We start from the raw sequence: 22,814 nt of genomic DNA, 5'->3' as shown, positions 1-22,814 counted from the left end.
ATGACCAAGTTCCTGTGTGAAGTCTTTGAACCCCTTAGAAACCATAAAACACATGACAGCTTAGCAATGTGAGCAAGGTTTGTTGTTGTTTTAATGTTTTACGTTGGTATGAAAAGTTTTGTACCATTTCATGTGCAGGAGATATTTTCAGACACTGAAGCATTTTTTTCTCTCGCCCAGCGTGCTACAGAAATGGACTGAACGTCCTTTAGTGTACAAACATAGTATTAACCCCACAGCTTTCCCACAGCTCCCATCCCCTGGTCCCCACTGTCCTTTCTCATCATGAGCCACCAAACATCGTGCTTTTTCTGCCTATAAGAAGCCTCAAACTTAGACAAGATGTTAGGTCTTTTGTGACATTATTAACCCTGCAAAAATATAACCATGGCACCTCTCAAGACGCAGAAAAGGAGTGTTTCCAGGCCGGTGATGTAGCGCAGTTTGAAGAGCTCTTGCCTGCCATGCACCGAGCCCTGGGCTCCGTTTCTAGCACTACAGAAACTGGGGAAGGTGGGCACATCCTGTTTTCCTAATATTTGTAAACACGAGTTCAAGATATACTTAGGTACATGGAGTCTGAGGCTATCCTGGGATACAGAGACCCTGTCTCAGGAAAGAAGAAAAGGGAAGAAAAGGAAAGAAAAGCAGGGGAGGGGAGGGAAAGGGAGGGAAGGGAAAGGGGAATGTGTGTTTTCTTTGAGGTCTTTGGAGACAATGGCCACCATCAGGAAGTGTTATGATGGAACCCAAGGATATCTCACATTAAATGGGGTTGGGTCTGAACCACCTATCACTATCCACATCAGACAAGCTCAGGCAGTGCTGCTGTGTCCTCTTGGGCTATCTCAGCTTCCCGATGTCATCTCCTCTGCCCTCACTTTTCTCCATCTTCCTCTCTGCAGCCCTGATAACACTGACCGGTGCCAAGGGGGCACAGCACGGAGATGAACACCGTGCCCAAGGGTGCCGGCAGTGATATGTTTTATTACAAGAGGAGAACCACACTTTTGCTTGGATTCCTCAGTGAACACGTGCTGGCTGCACATAGAGGAGAAGCTGACCACAGCAGCTCGTGCACACAAGGCTGGTCTGTATATGGAGCCAGCAGCCCAGACTGGTGCACAAGGGACATAAGACATCCCTGTTTTGTGTCCCACCAGGCTGTGCCAGGTCCAAGATGGCTGAGCACCTGAGGCCCTGTGTAGGCAGTAAAGTGTTGGCAGGCCTCTGCGTCATATGGACTGGTCTTGTTGTTCAGAAAGGGAAGCTTCATTTATATTTTTGGTATATATTTCAATTTATTTGTTGAGAATTTCATACACCTCTACCATGAAATATACTCAAATCCACTCCCTGTTTCCCCTTCCGGTTCCACCCATATCTGCCCTGGAACATCATACCTCCTTCCAACTTCCTGCCCTCTTCTTCTGTTTATTGACTGTTTGACTAATCGATTGATTTATTGTGCATATTTAAGTGTCTGAGTGTGTGTGCAGTCCCTGGAGCTTGAGCTAGAGTTACAGACAGTTATACCTACTATGTGGGTACTGGAAACTGAGCCCAAATCCTGGACAAGGGCACTGAGAATTCTTAACCACTGAGCCATCACTGGAGAGCCCTTATTTTCGTTTCTAACCACTACCCACTGAGTCCTCTTTGTCTTGACCATATGCATAGGGGAGCTTGAGCAACTAACAATGACCACACCCACAAAGAACAGTGCTCCCTCACTACCCATCAACCCCAAATAATTGTTCAGCTAGGATTAAACCTCCTTAGCCCTCCCAGTTTGTGCTGGAAGTTTAACGAGCTGGATCTTAGGTGGATCTTGTGCAGGCAAGCAAGAAACCATGTGCCACGCATGCTCCGTCCAGACAACAACCACAACCAACATTTCATGGCACTCCTCTCCATTATTTGGCTCGTAGGTTCTTTCTGCTTCTTCCCCTGTCTTCCCCAAGTCTTGGTGGGGCCATGGTGATGGGGAAGGAAGCTGATTTTAAAAAAATGTCCCTTCTAGGGATGAACATTCATCTCTCACTTACTCTCAGTGCTTTCTGAAGTTAGGAGTCAATGCCTTAACTGCTCCCTGTTACAAAAGAAGCTGCCTGCCCGGCTCCGAGAGCTGCTGAGAAATGTAACTATTTAGCAGGCAGTTTGGCAACATAATAAACATCTAGCAAAGGAAGAGAAACATGGGATGCAGAAGGCAGGAATGTGAGGATGGTTCAACACCCAGTGGCTGAGCTCCGGGGCAGACCCTACCTTCCTGTCTTGTATCTTTGTTTTCTAAGCTGACTATGCTCTGCGAGTACGATTGGCTGTCTGTATCCCAGGGTTCCCCATCTGTGGCTTCAACTAGCAACAGAAGGGGAAAATACTGAGGGAAAAATTACATCCGAATTGAATATCACACTTGATTTTTTTTTCTTATCTGTTTTCCCTAAGCAGTATGGTACAGCCTCGTTTGCATGGCCTTTACATAGCGTTAGATATGAAAGTCATTGAGAGGTGAATTCGCATGTCTAGAAGGATGGACATAGGTTCTATGCAAATATTATGACATTGTAAGAAAGACTTTGTCCTCTATAGGGGTGGGGACACTTGGACCCCTTCCTCTACGGGACATCAAGAGGTAGCTGTGTTCTCACAGAATCTCCAACTTTCTCTGTGGCTCTCCTCAGAAGTGGCAGATGGAGGCTGGAATGGCTGTTTACCTTTGATTCACTAAGACAAGGCAGTCACTGGGAGGGGAGGGAGCCGATTCAATGGGAAACAAGGTGTGACAATTTACAATGTCGAAGTTCAAAATCATACTTAATCCCCAATTTTCTAGCGATCCGATGAAAAGATTCCCATTAGAACTACTACCATTGGTCAGGGGCTAATGTGTGTCTTCAATAGATTTATTTTGCTTCTTATAAAATAATTTTCCATAGAATCATTATAGAATTATTTCCATCTCTTATCTCCCCCTCCATCTCCCCCTTCCTTCCTTTTCCCTTTGAATTTTCTTCATGTTCCCCTGTGACACGGGTGACAGAACCCAGGGCCTTGTACACACTCTGGCCCTTATTCATACCCCAGCCTATCCCTTAATCAAGTGAAACTTAGTTTCAAATGACTTACCATCAATTTACTTAAAGATGATTTTATTTTACATAGAAATAAAAACTAACAGATAATAACCATGGAGTGGCTCTCTTTCTAGGATGGTTTTCACCCATACCTCATATGGCAGTGAGGGGGAGGTTGGTTTTGCTTGGTAATTACTGGCCCTGACGGCTTCCGGAGTCTGGATGCAAATCTCTCTCTGCTGAGAGAGTCAATGCCTCATTTAAAGAAAAAAGAAAGGAAAGAAAGAAAGTCCTTATTCTGGTTTCCTTTGAGAGAGGAAATAATACACACCTCTCATTTCACGTTGCAGCAAGATGGGTGCTCATTTTGATAACTGTTGACGCTGTGTATGGCATACCCTCCCATTTCCGACCCCTTAGGTACCTATTTTTGCACAGGCTTCTTTTAAACCAATTATTCTCCCAGACATTGTATCTCCCCCTCCCCCCAACTCCAATAGAAACAGTCACAAAAATAGAGTTCTGAGTTTCTTTCTTGGGTTGACTAGTCTAAAGACTTACATCCACTGGTCCAAATGTGAAGCCACATTCTGGTGGTTCTAAATCAAGCCTCTATGTGTGTGTCAGACAGGGAAACTGTGTGCACAGGAAGGTAGGGGTGAGCACCTCTCACAGTGTGCACAGCATCTGCACAGGCAGGGCTGAGCAGCTCTCACAGGAGGACTCTTTGGAAGGGACTTCTTTGAATGGAAAATGAAATAAGACTGCTCAACAAACCAAACTCCCCAGGAAGCTGCTCCAGGAGGCAGCGTTTCCTCCTTCCTTGCAAGTTTATCATGGTCATGCAAGGACAGTATTCTTCTGAAAACATGACAAAGAAGGGCTTCCTTAGGAGAGCCCAAAGAAAACTCTAGCAATTGCTGTTATGCTCAACATGCAGAGAAGAGTACGTGGTAAAGAGCAAAGGAAATCAGGCCCCACCTAGTGGCTTAGGCCTTGTCTCTCAGCCACTTGGGAGCTGAGGCAGGAGGATTGCAAGTTTAGGGCCAGCTGGGTAATTTAGTGAGATCTCATCTTAAAATACAAAATAAAAGAAGAATAAGAGATCTGCTTGCTAATCAAGAGTGGCCCTGGTATGTGTGAGACTTTGGATTAAGTCACCAATACTGAAAAAAAGAAAGAGAGAAAGAGAGAGAGAGAGGGAGGGAGGGAGGGAGGGAGGGAGGGAGGGAGGGAGGGAGGGAGAAAGGAAGGAAGGAAGGAAGGAAGGAAGGAAGAAAGAAAGAAAGAAAGAAAGAAAGAAAGAAAGAAAGAAAGAAAGAAAGAAAGAAAGAAAGAAAGAAAGAGTATGTGTTTGTGTATTCATATGTGTGTGTTTGTATGTGTGTATGTTCATGTGTGTGTATGTGTCTTTCATATGTATGTGTGTATTGCACCCTTGCATGTCTGTATGTGTATGAACTGTCAAGGCCACCTTCCCCATAGCTAAGTTTCTTATAAGCATACCAAACAGGCATGTCATTGATCAGTGGATGAGCACTTGCTTTTTCCTGTAAAAAATTCAAAACATAGCTAGCTGTCCCTGGTCCTTTCCTCGACTACAGCCTCCAAATGTACCAAAGGCCTTGGCTCTGCCGCCATGGTTTCTGGGAGCAGCTTTAGCACCAGCCGCTGAGGCTAGCTTCCCCCACAGTCTGTCTGCACTTTGCACACCCTCTGTGAGCCACATCTAAACAGGTCTATCTCACCTGCTCACTGTCACAGCCGAGTCCCCTCTGACTCACCTTGAGAAAATACCATTTATAAAGGCTGAAACCCCAAACCCATACAAGGACTGGAGGAACTCGGAGAAAAGGAACATGGTCACAGCCTTGAGCATCAGCTCCCTTCTCTCTCCTCACAGTGTGGCTGTTGGCAGGTATGGCCAGAAAGGCCATTTGCAGTTTTGTAAAGGTCAGTGAATGAACTGTGTATTCATTGCTACCTGCCCTCAGCTTCCTAAGGAATAAAGGAAGTCAGCGGTCGTGCTAACCAGTTAGGACTCTCACGCACCGGGTTTCCGCAGAGCAGTGAAGGAGGCCATGCTCAGTGCTCAGTCAACCACACTACCATTTTTTTCTTTTCAAAAGTTTTTGCCTTTCATCTGCTTCCCATTGTCAAAACAAATAACTGGGGCACAGAGTTAGAGGAATCTGTCTAAAGTCCAAATGACCAAAGACATTGAACCATGAGATGGGATACTATTCCACATGGTGATACTTTATAGATATATGTATGCTTCATGTATAGTTTTGTGTGTGTGTGTGTGTGTGTGTGTGTGTGTGTGTGTGTGTGTGTGTGTGAGTGTGTGTGTGTGTGTGTGTGTGTGTGTGTGTGTGTGTGTAAAACCAATGTATAATTTTTTATGTGTGTAACCTCACAATGGCTCTGCGGTTTCATTTGACACTTGTTGCTATGTTATAAAGCTATAACTATGTATTTTTCTTAAATAGCTAGAAAGAGAGATCAGAATGTTTGGGCAGAAACCTTATCTGGAATCATTTCACTATGTGTGTGGTGTCTTTATATGTGTGCCAGGACAGTGTGCATGCACATGTGTGATGCATGTCTGCAGAGGTCAGAGGACAATAACAGCTGTGCTTCCTCAGATACACTGCCTGGAGAGAGCCAAGTAGGTAAGGCTGGCCGGCCAGTGAGTCCCCTTCCACAGAGACTCTAGGCTCACAAGCTCATGTTACCATGGTGCCTGGCTTTTTATATGTGGTCTGGGGATTGGTCTCAAGTTTTCATGCTTATAAAGCAAATACTTTACTTTTTGAGCTTTGTCCCCAGACCCTGGATAGAGTGATTTGGGGAAGCTGTGTCAGCGCTTTGGGAGATTGGCTTATCAGAGGTCTTATCTGAGTCTTACCCTCTGTCTCCCAGAGCTTTGTTGACACTATATCTGTGTGACAGCTACAGTTCGAGCCTCTAAAGAGTTAGCAGACATCAGTAATCCTCTGCCTTGGTCACACCCCAGAGCCCGTTGCAGGCCAAGCATCTATGTGAATACATAGACTAAGCAAACAACATGTAAGGCCCCTGAGCCATTGGCACATTCCTTAGGCTCATGATAAGAACATGGGTCCCATGGAGACTCCATCTCCCGTAAACCCAGCACCGAGGATACATCCATCTGTTCCTTGGGCAACAGTGCTCTTAAGTAGCTTGGTTTGAATGGGTGTCTATGGTGAAATTTAAAGCAGCTCTCGGAACATGGTCATGGCTGTAGAGAATGGGGTAGCCTCCGGATGGGGGAGGGGGTGTTGTTGAAAAGCAGGAGAAGCTGGCATAGAAATTTTGAAACAAGACTACAGTTCCTACTCTGAACAAAGCTCTGGGTTCCTGACTCATGAGGCCAAAAATACCTTCTCTCCTCTTGGGAGAATTGAAGCTCTCCTCTCATACCACTGTCACATGCACACGGGCCAGCACTCAAAATGGACATGCCTCAGGGAACCCACCAGCACTCTCGGGACACACTGACTTAGAGGAAGCTTTCTCCATGGGCAGCAGGAGTACCAGCCACCTCAGGCTCTTGATGTTGCTACCAACCCTGGCAAACTGCTAAGCAGGTCCACAATCTTCGCATAGGTCTTTATTTATATGTGACACGCCCACACCACTGTTGAGACCTTTGTAGAATATGCATTGTAAAGCACAGCTCGAATGAAATTGCAAAGCTTCAAACGCAAGTCGGGATGTACTTTCCCGTCCTTCTAAGGACATCCCTGAATCAGAGAATCCTCACAAACCTCTGCCTCTCCTTCAGAACTTCCATTTTTTCACTCACAGTACCATTCCAATCATTCCAGCAGGGATCCAAGAGGACTCAAGTATTCTGGACCATTAGACCCTCTTCAATGGGCCATCCTCAGAGGGAGACTAACACACAGAGACCTGGGCAGACAGGGGCCTTGGGGAGGCCTTGCACCCAGCCATTGGCTCCTATCCTCTTGGGAAAGGCCTTGCACCTATCCATTGGTTCCCACCCTCTTGGGGAAGGCCTTGCACCCAGCCCTTGGTTCCTACACTCTTGGGGAAGGCCTTGCACCCAGCCCTTGGTTCCCACCCTCTTGGGGAAGGCTTTGCACCCAGCCATTGGTTCCTACCCAATCACTAGGATCTACTACCAAAGCCAACTGGAGCCATGTTTTAACCTTTTGGAGTCCCATTTGTAAAGTAAGGAAATGACCCAACCCATGCAGACCTATCAAAAGTCTGGAGATGAAACACACAAGACGGGAGATACCCAGAGAATGTCAAGAAGTAAGTAACAAGCAATTGTAAAGACTGCCGTGGATCTGAGGCAGGGGAGCCGCCTCTGTTACCTTCAAAAGGTGGCTTTGTGGTGTTTCCTGGAACCGTGCACCTGAGAAGGAGAAAACAGCCCATTCGTCTCAGTCTTTGGTAAAGTGAGTGCCCCAGGCTGAGGGTTAACTTAAATCCATTTAAACTAAGCTTAGGGCGACACTCCTTGAGCACCTACTAGGTGTGAGACAAGTACACTTGCAGCATTGAATTCCTCACAGGGCCCCATGAGCTGTGTTCTCACAATAACCCTTCTACATAACATGCAGAAGCAAAGGAAATTACCTGGGGTCAGGCTGCAGGGACAATGCTGGCCCAATTCAAACAGAAGCACTCACTGGGATACAGAGCCCAGTGTCTAGCTGCAGAGGTTACATGTGGGTTTTAAGGACGTCAATGTGGGGCTGGGGATGTCACTGCTTTGATAAGATGCTTGCCTAGCATGCACAAAGCCCTGGGCTGGATTTCCAGCACTGTCAAAACTGGGCTTGGTGGTATATACCTATAGTCGTGGTACTCAGGAGGTGGATGCAGGAAGATCAGAAGCCTCAGGCCAGCGTGGGCTACATGAGAAACTGGTCTCCAAAACCAAAACCAAACCAAAACAGTACAAAAGATTGTCTCTATGACTCTCAAGGAAGTCAAGCCTTTTGGAGCCAAAAGCTTGCCATGGCTCCCATATCCTGAGGACAGTAGGGTCAGCTCTGAGAGGGCACTGTTCCCTGTCTTGGACTGCTCTGGTGTCCCTAGATGCAGTCAGTGGCCTAAGTTCTCTCCAGGGCAGGCCGTGCTTCCTGTCTTACTGTCCACACATTCAGGCTCTTCCCCACCACAGCTGCCCTTTGAGGGAGACTTTGTCTTCCCCTAGGCTCCCACAGGGGGCCTATGCTTCCCCAAGCCAGTAGCACCCCAGCCTGAACGTCCAACCTGGCCCTCTCAGCATGCTGGGGACAGTCAACCCCGCTCAGTGTTCCACAGTAATCCGTGGCTTTTATCAGTCTTTAGATCCCTCAGACATAGAAGGAGGTGACATTTTGGACATCTTTGTGACCAAAGAGGTATCTAATAGGGATAATTTCATGTTATGTCTTGTGTCTTTGTCCTGAGAACATCCCATGAAAATCTTAAAGAGGAGTTTGTGGAAGTTGTTCACATCAAACCCTGCGTTTGTCTGACCTTGACCTGGAAGGCAGCTCTAACTTGTCTGAGATTCTTTCCTGACCCCATGCTTACATAGGCCCTGAGACCTAGAGAGTGAAGAGAATTAGTCCACAGGATGTCCCATCACCAGGATGTCCTTCAAAAATATAGGAGCCTCTGGGAGCCAGCACCCACATGGTCCTGGCTGTGACCTCTGACCCTGACCAGGGTTTGCACAGAGCCTATACCAAACCCTTCATTTCATTATTTCTGTGGTTGAAATAAAGACTCTAGCCAGAAGCAGTTGACTCAGCTGTGACAGCAAGTGGGCCTGCGAACAGGACCTTCCTGTCATCGCCTGCCAGTCACACAGCAAGCATTGATATGCTTCCCGAGGGAGGAGGGCTTGGGCATGGTAGAGCTTTCTCTAGAAACATTTATCACCTCGAAAGTCTGGCGGCCCATCCTGCGATCCCGCTGTGGGGCCTTGGTCCCACTGAGTCCTGAGGTTTGCCGGTATGGTGTGCTTTCTCCCTTTGAGCCACACTTGTTTCAGAGGCTCCTCTCTTGCCTGATGTCCGTGCCAGGGATTACTATATTCTCGCCAATTCCCTTCCGGTCTCGGCTGGCCCCCAAGGGAGGATACCTTAGCGATGAGTCCCCCTGCCAGCTCCAGCGGCTGGCTCTGAGAGACTCTCTCTGTAGATGCTGGGCGCTGCCAGCCTCTAATTGTTGCTGTGCAAACATCTTGATGGGAAGAAATTAAAAGGTGCTCAAGCTAATTATTATCCCGTAATAAAAAACAGTAATAAAATAATAAAGCTCCGTTGGAGAAGGCCAGGGCCCTGCTTTGCCTGCGCAAGGCTATGATGATAGACTGGGAAATCAAAACCCAAGGCTCTCGGAAGGCACTTCGAAGCCCCGCTAGCCCTCCTTATGATCTTTCTGCACGTCTGTGTACACTCCAGAGCCAGACCAGCCAGGTGCCCCTGCTTCTCATCTGCCTTCCCTTTTCCTCATAGTGGTGTCTGCTGTTACCTTCAGTCAGAACTTAGGACTTGCCTGGGGAGTCTTCCAGCAACCCATAATGGCAGACTCTGAACTGAAAATCAGGACAGAGTTAACACACCAGCTACTTCTGTGTGAGTGGCAGGTTTGACTCTAAACAGTCATAGAGGTCACAGTGATCTTGGACATGTGCACGTGTGCGTGCTGCGTACATGCACACGTGTACACACACACTCACAAGACACAAACGACACACACACACATACCACACCCCCCCACACACACACACTCACAAGACACAAACGACACACACACATACCACATCCCCCCCCACACACACACACTCACAAGACACAAACGACACACACACATACCATATCCCCCACACACACACTCACAAGACACAAACGACACACACACATACCACATCCCCCCCCCACACTCACAAGACACAAACGACACACACACATACCACATCCCCCACACACACACTCACAAGGCACACACTAACAAGACACACAATCACAAGACACACACACCACACCACACCCCCACACACACACACCATACCTCACACACACACACCACACCATTAGCAGCAGGAAGGTACTAACCGTTGGCATGATTCCTCCCTGACGCCTTTTGCCTCTGCTCTTAACTCCTGTAATCAACAAAGGAAAGACACATAATTCAGCTATTGGAGTGGAGACTGGTTCAACTTTTGTCTTGAAGAGAGTGTCAGACTAAGCAGCCCGAGTCATGGCTTTCTGGGGAGCACAGCCACTCTCTGTTATGGATTAATTGGCCTATATTCAGGGTCGGTGTCGCTGATGGTTCGTCCTCATTGTCAACTTAAGGGAAAGAGGACGCACCATAGAAATGCACCTCTGGATAGGTCTATGAGGGTGTTTGCGGAATAAACATGTTAAAGAGAGAGGGCCCACTCTGCTTGTAGGCAGCATGTTCTGATGAGAGTGGGCCAAGTCTTGACAAAAGGAAAAAGTGAGCTGAGCCCGTCACCCATGTCCCTCTGCTTCCTGACTGTGGACACAGTGGGCACAGCTGCCTCGGGCTCCTGCTGCCAGGCCTTCCTGGACGAGTTTCACGGTACCCACAGACTGAGCTAAATAAATGTTTCCTTCCTTCCTTAAGATGCTTCTGTCCAGTGTTTGTCACAGCAACTAGAAGATTAACTAGAACAGTAAAGTCACAGGACGAGCCCTAAGAATTAGTCCATTTCCCCCAGGCCTGGGGACACGTGTGCTCTGTTATCAGCTCCAAAGGACATTTTTTGAAGGGACTACATATGTGTAGACAGGCATCTTCTTGTTTTACCCCAAGATAGTATTTAATACTGTCCTTTTTAACAGTCAAAGGAATATTTTTACATTAAATTTATTGTGCGGTATCTGTGTGCATGTGTCCATACATGTTTCTCTGTGCCTGTGTCTATGTGTGTATGTCTGTGTCTGTGTGTCTGGGTGCTGAGTGTGGGTACATGGGTATGTCTGCATGTGTGTGTGTGTGTGTGTGTGTGTGGGCATGTGTGCTTGTGGGTCAGTATATCTGTGTATGTACGTGTTCTGTGTCTCTTTGTGTGTCTGGGTGTCTGGGTGTGTGTCTCTGTGTGTGTGTTTGGGTGTGTGTGTCTCTATGTGTCTGGGTGTGTATGTGTGTCTCTGTATGTCTATGTATGTGTGAATGTATGTATGTGTGTGTTTGTGTGTATCTGTGTGTCTGGGTGAGTGTGTGTCTGTGTGTGTGTGTCTGTGTGTGTGTGTCTCTGGGTGTGTGTGTCTCTGTGTATGTGTCTCTGTATATGTGTCTCTGTATATGTGTCTGTATGTGTGTCTGTGTGTGTGTGTGTGTCTGTGTGTGTGTGTGTGTGTGTGTGTGTGTGTGTGTGTCTGTGTCTGTGTGTCTAGGTGTATGTGTATCTGAGTATGTGTGTCTCTCGTGTGTGTGTGTGTGTGTGTGTGTGTGTGTATTTGGGTGTGTGTTTGGGTGTGTGTGTCTGTGTCTCTGTATCTCTGTGTGTGTGTCTGTGAGTCTGTGTATGTTTCTGTGTGTGCTTGTGTGCCTGTGTGTCTGTGTGTGTGTGTGTGCCTGTGTATCTCTGTGTGTGTGTGTGTGTCTAGGTGTATGTGTATCTGTGTATCTGAGTGTGTGTGTGTGTCTCTCTGTGTGACTGGGTGTGTGTTTGGGTATGTGTATCTGTGTCTCTGTATCTCTGTGTGTGTGTCTGTGAGTCTGGGTATGTTTCTGTGTGTGCCTGTGTATCTGAGTGTGTGTGTGTCTCTGTGTGTCTGGGTGTGTGTGTCTGGGTGTGTGTGTCTGTGTGTGTGTGTTTGGGTGTGTGTGTGTCTGTGTCTCTGTATCTCTGTATGTGTGTCTGTGAGTCAGGGTATGTGTCTGTGTGTGCCTGTGTGCCTGTGTGTGTGCCTGTATATCTGTGTGTGTGTCTGTGTGTCTCTGTGTGTGCCTGTGTGTCTGGATGTGTGTGCCTGTGTATCCGTGGGGTGTGTGTGTGTGTGTGTGTGTGTGTGTGTGTGTGTCTGTGTGTCTGTGTGTGTGCTGGGTGTATTGGTTACTTTTCTCATTTCTGCAATGGAGTGTCTCACAGGAGCAGCCTGAGGAAGGACGGGTGTATTTAGCTTACAGTTTGAAGGTTCAGTCCTTCACAATGGGGAAGGCATGGTACCCAGAGCTCTAGGCAGTGGCTCCCTCTGCATCTGCTCAGGAAGCAGAGAGAGGCAAATGCTGGTGCTTAGCTTCACTGGCTCCTTTTGCTAAGTCCAGAACACTAACTCGTGATGCTACTGCTCAAAGTCAAGGCAGGGCTTCTCACCTCAGTTAACCCAACCTAGAAACCCCTTGACAGGAACAAATTACTCCTGGATAACACTGGAGCTTGTCAGTTGACAACACTAACCATCAGATAGGGTGATACACTAGTTTGATTTTTAGCTGTTAATGGACTTTCAAACTTTATTCCATAGTGGCTATATTGGTTTGTATTCATACCAGCAGCACACAGTGGGTCCATTTCTTTATATCTCCTCAGACCCCCACATTTCCACAGCTATGGAGTCTCTGGAATGTTTAATGTCATCTGTCCTAAAGATCCGAGGTGGCCTGTGATGGAGGCTTTACTCTGTATTTCCCTGACAGTTAGAGGTGTTGGTCAAATTTAAATACACTCCTGGGTCATTTCATATGTCTTGGGGAAATAATTTTTCCAAGTCCCCTGCCCACATTTTGATCTGGTTATTTCTTGTCTTGCTGTCAAGTTGTTGGGTTCTGTGTGTATGCAGAAGATGAAACCCTTAGCAGAGATATGATTTCAAATATGTCCGTATGTCCCCTGGATCATCAGGACACCTTCTTACCCTGCTAATTGCTTAGTTACTGGAAAGACTTTCCAATTTGCTACAGTCCCGATTGTCCATTTTCCCGTTGGCCATCAGGCCTTTAGGGTCTCCTATGATGAGTCTTCATCCAAACCAAAAACAACAGGCTTCTGCTGCGTGGAGTGGTTTTGGATGCTTGTACCTACAGTTCATCTGTGGCTGGTTAATCGTTCCGTAATTTTTCACTCTTTCTAGCAGGCCTGCTCATTCCGCTTCTTTCTCGCTTCTTAGGTCATATACAATGGCTTTTCAGAGGAAGGTTCCTTGTCAAATTTGTTCTACAACAGGAGAGTGTCATACACCTCTGGTTTATAACAAGGGGGAGGATGCCATGTGAGGACAGAAGGGTGACTTATCAATGTCTGGAGTTGTCTGTGGCTGTCACAACTCAAGTGAGAGAGAGAGAGGAGAGGGAAGATATTAGCAACAAATGAGTAGGTGACGTCTAAAGATGCCACAACACACATTCAGTTCATGGGAAAACTCCAAACAAGAAACGTTCACGCCCAAAGGAGGACAAGGAAGAGAAATCCAACCTCATACAATCACCAGGATAACAGGGGAAAGATTTTATCCTTTATACTCCTCCAATTCCATTTCCTAGAAAGTATAACACACACACACACACACACACACACACACACACACACACACACACACACCTACCACCACTACCAGAATTGAGAAAGCAACTGGGTACATCTTAAGACCACAGCCCAATTCCCTGTAAAAAAAAAAAAAAATGCAACTACAGAACTTGAAAGGTCTCAGAAATGATGACAGCTGAGATGCTCAGCCCTTTGGGGGCCTGTTGTCTGTGGAAGGCAGACCTCAGCATTCTGAGGGGATCGTACTCCCTGTGTCCTGCAAAGAAGAGAACTGCCACCCTAAGCACAAGGACTGCAGGCTCTCATAGGGACTTCAAGGATCAGAGAAGCAAGAGATATAAGATGAGGCAGTCCAGCAGAAAGCCTTTAGAGACTGAGATCAAAGGCTGGAGGGACAAGATAAAGGGAAGGGAGGGGGTCCACGCTGCAGAGTCAGGGAGGGGTTGTGGATGACCAGATGACAAATGGGAATAGTCTTGCATTCCAAAAGAATGGGATTCCTACAGAAACCAAAAGATTCCCTTCAGGGGGGAAACTAAAGACCCAAGGACAGTGGACCCAAAAGAAGGAAGGGCCAGGGACACCTGGAAGTTTTCCTTAAAGAAGTAACCTGCATGGAAAGACTGGGCACACTGGCTTTCTCCAAGGCTCATCAGGTATCTCTCATGCACCTACCCAAAGAGTCATGAGCCAGTGTGGTCAAGCTGATATGCAAAATGAACACACTGTGCCTCAGAGTTCAGATGACAAGCCAAAACCATGGAAGGTTAAGAATGGAGCCCAAGACCACACGGCCAATTAAGCTCGCCATGTTGGGATTAAGTGGGGTATTTCTATTGCTTTCCCTAAAGTAGCTTACTCTGATTCAGTCATATATAAGCATGCCTTTATTCTGCCTAGCTACATGTAAGAGACTAAAAGCCCCTCTGACGAGCTTGGAAGTGAGGGTTTGGAATGCCCACCAGTCAAGCAGAAAACGGGGGAAGCCAAGAAGAGCAACAAGAGAAGAAGACTGTGGAAGAGGCCACCCAGGCCATCCACCATGGGAGGGTGAGAGTGTAGAGCAAACACCCACCATTTGATCTATGGAGGTGGTGAGTTGAAGCTAGAATATGTTGTAAAACATTGGAAGCCATTCTCTCTGTAATCCACACAGCTGACAGCTGAGCAGATCCACACTCCCCTCCCCCAGTCCCTTCCCCCATTCTCCTCCCCCACTCCCACTAACCACATAACCAGGTTCCTATGAAATGTTCCCCACTCGCTACCTCATTTTTCTTCTCAGCTTCTTCTGAAACCAAAGCCACGTAGGTAAGACTGTTAGCTCACTTAGCAGTCAAGAGCATCCGTAGATCTGCTGGGGTGGTCCACGCATGTGACTCTCTGCTACAAAATGACCTGCCATGCCAGCATGAAACTACCTATAACTGCCTTCCAGAACTTGCCATCTAGGTAGAGAGGCAAAGTTAGGCCCAAAACACTCTGTAAATAAAAAAAATTAACTCAGCAGGACATCAGCAATGCAAGAAAGGCATCAGACCAGGCCAGGGGCAACCTTGCCTGTGCTCAGAAGGCCACAGTAAAGTTGCTTGAACTTTTCATACCGCCGAGTCCTTGGCTTGACAGTACAAATTTCTACAGCTCACCTGAGAAACCCCAAGTCTGGGGGAGCCCGAAACTCAGTACCTTAATAGTCCTTGTAGCTTCCAAGGTCTTTGAATGACAGTCTGTAACAGGAAGCCCTGACTGTTTGTGGTGATGTCAAAATGGAATCTTGATGTAACTTCAGGCGTACACGGAGCATCTGGTAGTTTTTGTGTCTTCTCGCTGGTGAGCAGTCCAAACACAGTGGATTTCCTAGTCGGCTTCCTCAGTTCTCCACATAGGACACTGCTAATTATATGAAATTCAGGGTATTCATTTTTTTTAAAGTTCAGGCCACAGTGCTAGGCTTAATTTGAGAACAAGTTAAGCTTTGGGATCTAAAATTTGGAATCTAAATTCTGAGCCATTAACTACAACCCAGTTTCTGTAAAACTATGTCTGTGAAGATCCGCATGGAAGACACGTCTGCTTCCCGGGACAAACAGGGTTCTGGCTCGGCTGCACAGCTCGGAGTATTTTCTGTCAGATCCTACCATCTTTTGGATGAAAGACTGATCTGGGTTCTCCCGTTTCTGAAGGCGTTCCCAGCTAGGATTTTTAAAAAGATTTTATTATTGTGTGTGTGTGTGTGTGTGTGTGTGTGTGTGTGTGTGTGTGTGTGTGTGTGTGTGTGTGTTTGTGGATGTGTGTGTGCATGAATGTAGATATCTGTACTCCTGTGTGTCTGTATGTGTGGTGTGTGCATGAACGTATGTGTGTGTGTGTGTGTGTGTGCTTCATGTGTATGTGTGTTTCTGTGTATATATGTGTGTGTTTCTATGTCTGTGTGCGTGTACGTGCCTGTGTGAGGGCACATGTACTCTCGTGTCTTTATGTGACTGCAGATACCCTCAGAGGCCAGAAGTACCTAATTACTCTGGAGCTGGAGTTAGAGGCAGTCTTGGCTACCTGAGGTGGATGCTGGGAAGAGAACTCTGGTCCTCTGGAAGAACACTAAGCACTCTTCACAGCTGAGTCATCTCTCTAGCTGAGATTTTCAAATCCCTTCCCTGCTTCAAACTCCCGTTCCTTCTAGAACATAAAGAAACTCCATTTCCCATTAACAAAGTAGCTCTCATAAAACCAGGGAATAAATTCACACACACACTCTCCCATCCACTATATCCTTGTGCATCCTTAAGCATTTTCATGCTAACAGCCCTAGCACTTCCCATCTTAGGACTGGTTGGTCTGTGGACCAGAGGATCAGCACTTGGTGGCTCTCAAGTGTTCTGCACAGGCATTCAGAAGCAAGCTTCTCCATGCCCAAGCTGTCCATCCCCTTATAGTTGGAACTCTTAGCCTTGGGACCCATGCAGAGGTGGGGAGTCCATTTAAGTCTGGTGGGGGTGGGAGGTGTAAGTTCCACCCCCACCCTTCCTGACACGCTCCTGAACCCTGGCCACTGCACCTGCTAGGTTCTCACTTCTCTGGGAAGCATCTAGAAACAGGACCTCTCACCCACCCCTCCCGGCTGGGCTCTAGGGTGGGGCCCTCACTACCTCTTTTCTTCTCAAAGAGCCTGGGATGCTGACAGCCTCAGATGGAGGCATCCTGTTTGTCGAAAAATAAACCGGCAGTTGAAGCCGGGTTGCAAGAGCGAGAAAACCGCAGGCCTGCGCGCCACTGATAACGTGGGCAGCTTGCTTTTGCAGCAGTTCCTAGCTGCAGCGGCCCTGTGAAGGCCTGTGTCACCGCCTCCCTTCCTGTCTCCTCCTCACACCATCCCTCCATCGCTCCTTGCTGGCTCTACCAGCCACTTGCTGGACCCTTCAGCCACTGGGACCATTGCTTTCCATAAAAAACTCCTTAGTGCAGTGCAGAGCTGATCAGAGGGTAGCAGGGAACCCTGACGCCTGATGGGTTGCTGACACCTGGGGGGGGGGGGCGCTACGGGAGTCGGGGGAATGGCAAGGCTTGCAGACCCTGGTCTTGAACTAAACTGTCTTGAAAATGACACATTTGGAACCTAGAGTTCTTGTCTTTCTGCGTCATGGGCTATTGTGACCTGGTTTTAATAGAGGAGAGAGGGAGGGAGGCAGAGAAGGAGAAAGAGACAGAGACACGGAGGAAGACAGAGACAGGCAGAGACGGACAGAGAGACAGACAGACACAGACAGAGGCACACAGTCAGACAGAGACACACAGAAAGATGGGCACAGAGAGCTGAAATACCAGATTCAAAAGCAAAGGGGACACCAGAGTCCAGCATGGAGATAGTTTTCCTTCTTGGAGTCATGTGCCCTGGCCTGGTTCCACGATGTGAATAACTGCGTGCCCATCTTCCTTCCCCTTTCAGGGGGTATTAAAAGCTCTTCCCCATTTGCCTGTTATCAGATAAGCTAGGCAGATGAGAAGTCAGTGGGTAACCGCTGGTATGACCACAAACTCACTGGGAACCAAACAGCTTGACCCTCCGAAGCAGAGAGTGGTATTGAGAATCAACAGGAAAGCTGCCTTCTTGGCTCCATAGGACCTACTTCTCAAAGTAGTGACAGTCAGTGTGGTGGTTACAACCTATAATCCCGGCTTTGAGGAAGCTGAGGCAGGGGAATTGCAATGACTCTGAGGCTGTGGTGGACTACAAAGTGGACACAAACATACACACACATGCACACACATGTGCACACACACACACACATATATACACACACATATGCACACACACAACCACTTAAGTGGACATCTTATGTCACAGCAAATGGCATCTAAGAGCTGATGTTAAATCATCCAAGAAGGGGCCACTGAGCAACACATGATGGCATCCCCTTTATCGCCGAGGGCCTTCTGGATCCTGACACCTAAGTTAGAGTTTCAAGTTCACCTTTGCTATTCTAGAGAACACGGGGAAAAGACCACCAATACCCTTCATCACTGTCTGTGTGTATCTGATGAATAAAAAGCCAGATAAATATGTTCTTACAACAGAAGGGGGACCAGAGGGAGGGCAGTGAGGTAAGGGGATTTGGAGAGTGCTAGAGATAAATATGAGCAAAATACTATATACATATACATGCACACATACACATATACACATATACATATACATGTGTGTTTATATACATAGAAATGTCATCGTGAAACCTGCTATTTTTATGCTAACTAAAGATTAATAACAAAAACAAAATTAACAAGGTGGTTGGAGAGACGGCCCAGTGGTTAAGTGTGTGCTGCTCTTACAGCTCCCCGCACTCACCCAGCAGCGCACAACCGCCTGCAATTCATATCAGGGCACCAACGCCCTCTACTGGCCTCTTGATGCACTGCTCTCACAAGGTGCACAGACACATATGCTGGCACTCATTCATACACATAAAATAAAAGTACAGAAATCGTGGTTGGGGGGAGGAATCCAGCCTATTCTTAAGGGCTTCTAGAAAAGCCCTGTGATTTTCCCATCCCCTCCTCCAGGAAGGTCTTTAAAATGGACCTCAATTCTGCTGAGCAAGTCCCCTGAGTGGCTGGCGCTGTGCATGGCTCTCCTCTGTACATGTCTGTCCTTTGGTGTGTTTCTCCCCACGGCCTCACTCTGGAGTGGCTCTCCTCATCTAACTTCTGCTGAGATATCTGCACCTAGCCAGGATACCCAGGCATCTCTGTACAGTTGCTAGCACAGACACTGGTAATAAACAGCTTAACTTGACAATCCTGAAGGAGCAAGGATTCAGGCCAAAGAATGTCCGTGTCTTAGGGGTGGAGAGAGTGTGTCTCAGCTCTGTTGTCACATGAGATGGAGTCCACTGGGGAAACCCAGCTGTCTCGTGAGATGAGTGTAAGACGTGGGACATCCTGAAGGATGCTTGGATGCTTCAGGTAACACGGAGCCCAGTTGTAAGAACGCTAAGGAAGGGGTTGTCAGGGAGTGACCCAAACTATCTCATTACTGTTTTAACCATTTTCGTGAAAGAAGTCAAGTGGGCTTCCTTCCTGTGAAATGTTGTCATAAACATATGACAGTGTGTAGGCTGAGAGACTGATTATAAAGATATATGTCAGAGTTTCCACACTTCTAACTGTACCCTCCAACATCTTCTTCGGACAAGACACCATTCAGAAGGTGTCATTAGTGTAAAGACTCTGGGGTCTGCTCATCTGAGGTAACTTTTTGAGGTACTGAACTGATGAAAGGAGAGAAAATTCCCTTTCTTCTTTTAGGTTCCACCTGCTAGCCTCCAAAGACACTTGTCCTCTGTGGCTTCTGACTGTTCCTAAAGCTCAGCCCGGTCACTCCTCCTCTGAGCACGATAGACATTGCACAGAATATGGTCCATGCTATGAACTCCTAGTTAATATGGGTGCTTCTGCATCATGGGAGGAGAGTGTGGAGTTACAAAGTGACTGGGGTGAAGGTGGTCTTGTCAGACTGTGGTAGAGTATGTGTGCACTCAAAGGATTAGCTTCACTCTGGGTTGTGCCTAGCAAACAGAACAGAAAACAGAACAAACAGAACAAACAGAACAAACAGAACAAACAGAACAGAAAAGAAAGAATGCAGCCTGGCATAGCCGTAAGGATCTCTTCTCTTCTGAGGGATGCTCTCAAAGACTCCCATGATTCCCTGAAACCAATAGAGGGTCAGATTCTTCCTCCTGACAGCCTTAACCTACTAATTGCCACTCACCAGGCCATAACTGCCACAGTCTATGCAGGTGACAGGAAGCCTGGCATGGATCATGATAGGGCAGATCTTACTGAAAATGTTAGCAACCTCAGCATTCATTTTTCCCCCTTCTTGGTAGAGATCTGTCAGCTCCTGCTGGCTTCTCCATGATGTTTCTCACTATCAGACATCCCCACACTCATGCTTTGGGTCAATGTTAAGTAAAATAAAGCTTACTTTAATGAACATGAACACTGGAGTGTCACTAACGTTTATCTGATGACTGAGACGGGAGGGTAGCACACAACTCGTGGATACTCTGGACAAAGATGACTGATGGCCCAGGTGGGGGCTGCATCTGCTGATTCAGGCCATTTAGAGCTGTGCAAAGTTTAGATCTTATTTTAATTTGAGGAATTTTCCATTTAATGTGTTCAGGTTGCAGTTAGCTTCAGTTAACTGAGATGGCGGGAAGAGAGACCACAGAGGAGCTGGGAGCTCTGCAATGCCCTGTTTTGAGGACAGGCTCCTCACTATAGCACTAGAATTAATGGCCTGAGACATTAAAGGGGTCTGGATGCAGAAAGTGAATTAATATCACATGGAGACTTTGGAGAACGCCCAGAGTATACTGTTATCACAGGCACACTCCAGCGTTTAAGTCGGTAGACAAGCTGTTAGGGCTTGAGCAAGGCCAGAGGTGTGAGGTGTGTTTCTCTTTTGTGTAGAGATGGTATGGCGTCTTTACTATAACAGAGAAGCAGGTTTCTTCTACCTTGACAGCCTGCCTTCTGTCATGACTGTCTTATAGCACTTCTGTCAAGATGGCTGCTGCTGTCCCTGACACAGCATCTCTACTCTGCAGGCAAAAGGAGAGAGTATTGAAGGGACCGTGTGCTGTTCCCTGCAAGAACAGAATCTGTTCACAATTCCCTGGCCAAAACTTAAATAAACTCAAGAATATGTATTGTAAAGAAGGGTGAGAAGTGGACCCTTCCACTCTTGAGCCAGCCCAAGCTAAATTTGCTTGTGAATTTATATTTATTTAATACACACACACACACACACACACACACACACACACACACACACTTGGTATAAATGTAGTATATAGTAAAAAAAAAGTGTATAAAAGCAGGTTATATAATATGTAAACCATGTAATATAATAAAGTGTAAATGCACAATAACTTCATATACATGCCTGTATTTTACGAATTATTTTAAATTTAATGCTTTTGTTTTTTTTTAAAAAAATGTAATCTGGACTGGTAATGTAACTCATTGGATAAAGTGCTTGCGTGGCAGGTATGAAGCCCTGGGTTCCATCCCCAGCACCACACACCCAGAATGTGATAGCACACATCTGTAGTGTCAGGAATTCAAGGTCACCCTGGGCTACAACCCAAGTTCTAGGATAGCCTGAGCTACATGAAACCCTAGCTTTAAAAAATAAATAAGTCTGTGACAACCTAAAATTTCTGGTAGGTACAGATGCTGTCTTCAGTCTCACTGTGTCCTGCATCCCAGTAGTCCTCCTTGTGGATCATGCTGACTCCCGAGCCTCAGTTTCCCCGCGGTTTCCTTGACCCTATTACTTCTGATTTGCATCCACTACAAGTACAGAAAGCAAAAGTTCAGGCCTCCACTGGATGGGACTGCCACTGGATTCTTGGGTCAATTTAAAGCAGCTGGGTGGAGGTGGCTCTGTGTAGGAGGGACAGGGTCACATGTCATTGGCAGTCATTCCCCACACCATGAAGCTGAGTTCCCTGAAGACCTGCCTCCTCCCCCTGCAGCCACAACATGGCTGCCAATGGTTCTTGCTTATCCACTCTTATGAGTGTTGATTGCTAATTTCCAGGAATTTTGCAAGCGAGTGTTTAAACACACATCTTGCAAAACTGACATTTTTGGAAACTTCACGAAATACTCAAATTGCACCTCTGCCTAATGAGATTCTACTGCCCCCGCTTCTCCGTGCTCTGGGATTGCTGCTGTCTCTAACCTCTCCCTGGGCAATGATGAGCAAACCATGATAGTCCAAGTGGATGGTTGGGGTCAACGAGCAAAGTCCAGGCTTTCCACTCACAGAGCTAGCTGAGAAGCCTCACCCACGTCTGTGGGTCTGGGTGGGAAGGTGTCACGGGCTCAGCCCCACCCCTGTCCTCACAGCCTCAGAGTCAGGCACTTCTCTATACGCCTCCATTTTCACTCCTTTACTTAACCTGTGTGGAGCTCAGTAGCCCCTGCCCCTGTCCTCAGCCTGGGACCGTAAGCCATACAGCAACACTTTTGTCATTCAGTCACCTTTGGAGAAGCTGTTAAGAAGCAAGGTTGGGGAATCCAGCTCTTACTGAAGCATTGCCATATGGCTAAAAGAGAGATACAGGAGTAAGCCACAGTGATGGAGAATGGGCCACAAGGAATACACAGAATTAAAAGGAGGAGACAGGCTTCCATGTCTTCAGAGGGATGGCCTGGCCCAAGCCTATGGTGAAAAAATAGAGTCAAAGGGATTCCCCAAAAGTGTCCAGAGAGTCTCCAAATACCAAAATGAATTTCTGGTCTTAAAATCGTGACCAGTAAGAAATCATTGATACCTTCCTTTCTACTAATGCTTTAGCATCTCAAGGCTAGGGAGACAGCTTGACTGGGAAAGTTCCCGCACTAGCCATACAAAAAATCCTTTCAAGCCCTATGTCAAAGAGCCAGGCATGTAGATCCTTCTTGTAATCCAAGTCTAGGAAGGATGAGTCAGGCAGATCCCTGGGAACGCTTGGGTCAGCCAACCCAACATGTTCAGTGAGACCCAGATTCATGGCTCAAAAGAAAAAGGTGACTGTCTCCTGAAAATCGATATCTAGTTGACCTTCTGCATGCATATACATACACACCAACAAGCAAACACACACATACACACTCAGGAAAAGAGAGAAGGGCTGAGGGAGAGAGGCAAAGAGAGAAACATAGTA

The 22,814-nt window shown here is 47.0% G+C and overlaps 1 protein-coding gene across 2 annotated transcripts in view, besides 4 other annotated features; it reads left to right on the top strand.

Annotated features, from left to right (window-relative positions):
* Runx1 (runt related transcription factor 1) overlaps positions 1-22,814 on the top strand; it is a 224,609-nt gene that overhangs the window by 7,461 nt on the left and 194,334 nt on the right. The gene's annotated exons all lie outside the window — the stretch shown is intronic.
* Positions 16,586-17,118: an enhancer, noted in NCBI's record as "+23 enhancer fragment". NCBI's record gives its function as "enhancer in yolk sac blood islands, paired dorsal aortae in the para-aortic" and the evidence as "EXISTENCE:transgenic organism evidence [ECO:0001131][PMID:17823307]".
* Positions 16,646-17,046: a DNAseI hypersensitive site, noted in NCBI's record as "+23 DHS site; the nucleotide coordinates are approximate for this feature". NCBI's record gives the evidence for it as "EXISTENCE:in vivo cleavage assay evidence [ECO:0001075][PMID:17823307]".
* Positions 16,730-16,964: a conserved region, noted in NCBI's record as "conserved region; 255 nt core enhancer". NCBI's record gives the evidence for it as "COORDINATES:sequence alignment evidence [ECO:0000200][PMID:17823307]".
* Positions 16,730-16,964: an enhancer, noted in NCBI's record as "144 to 378 core enhancer". NCBI's record gives the evidence for it as "EXISTENCE:reporter gene assay evidence [ECO:0000049][PMID:17823307]".

This window comes from Mus musculus, chromosome 16, assembly GCF_000001635.26.
Source record: "Mus musculus strain C57BL/6J chromosome 16, GRCm38.p6 C57BL/6J".
Taxonomy (NCBI): domain Eukaryota; kingdom Metazoa; phylum Chordata; class Mammalia; order Rodentia; family Muridae; genus Mus; species Mus musculus.
This window is presented reverse-complemented; position numbering and strand designations above follow the sequence as displayed.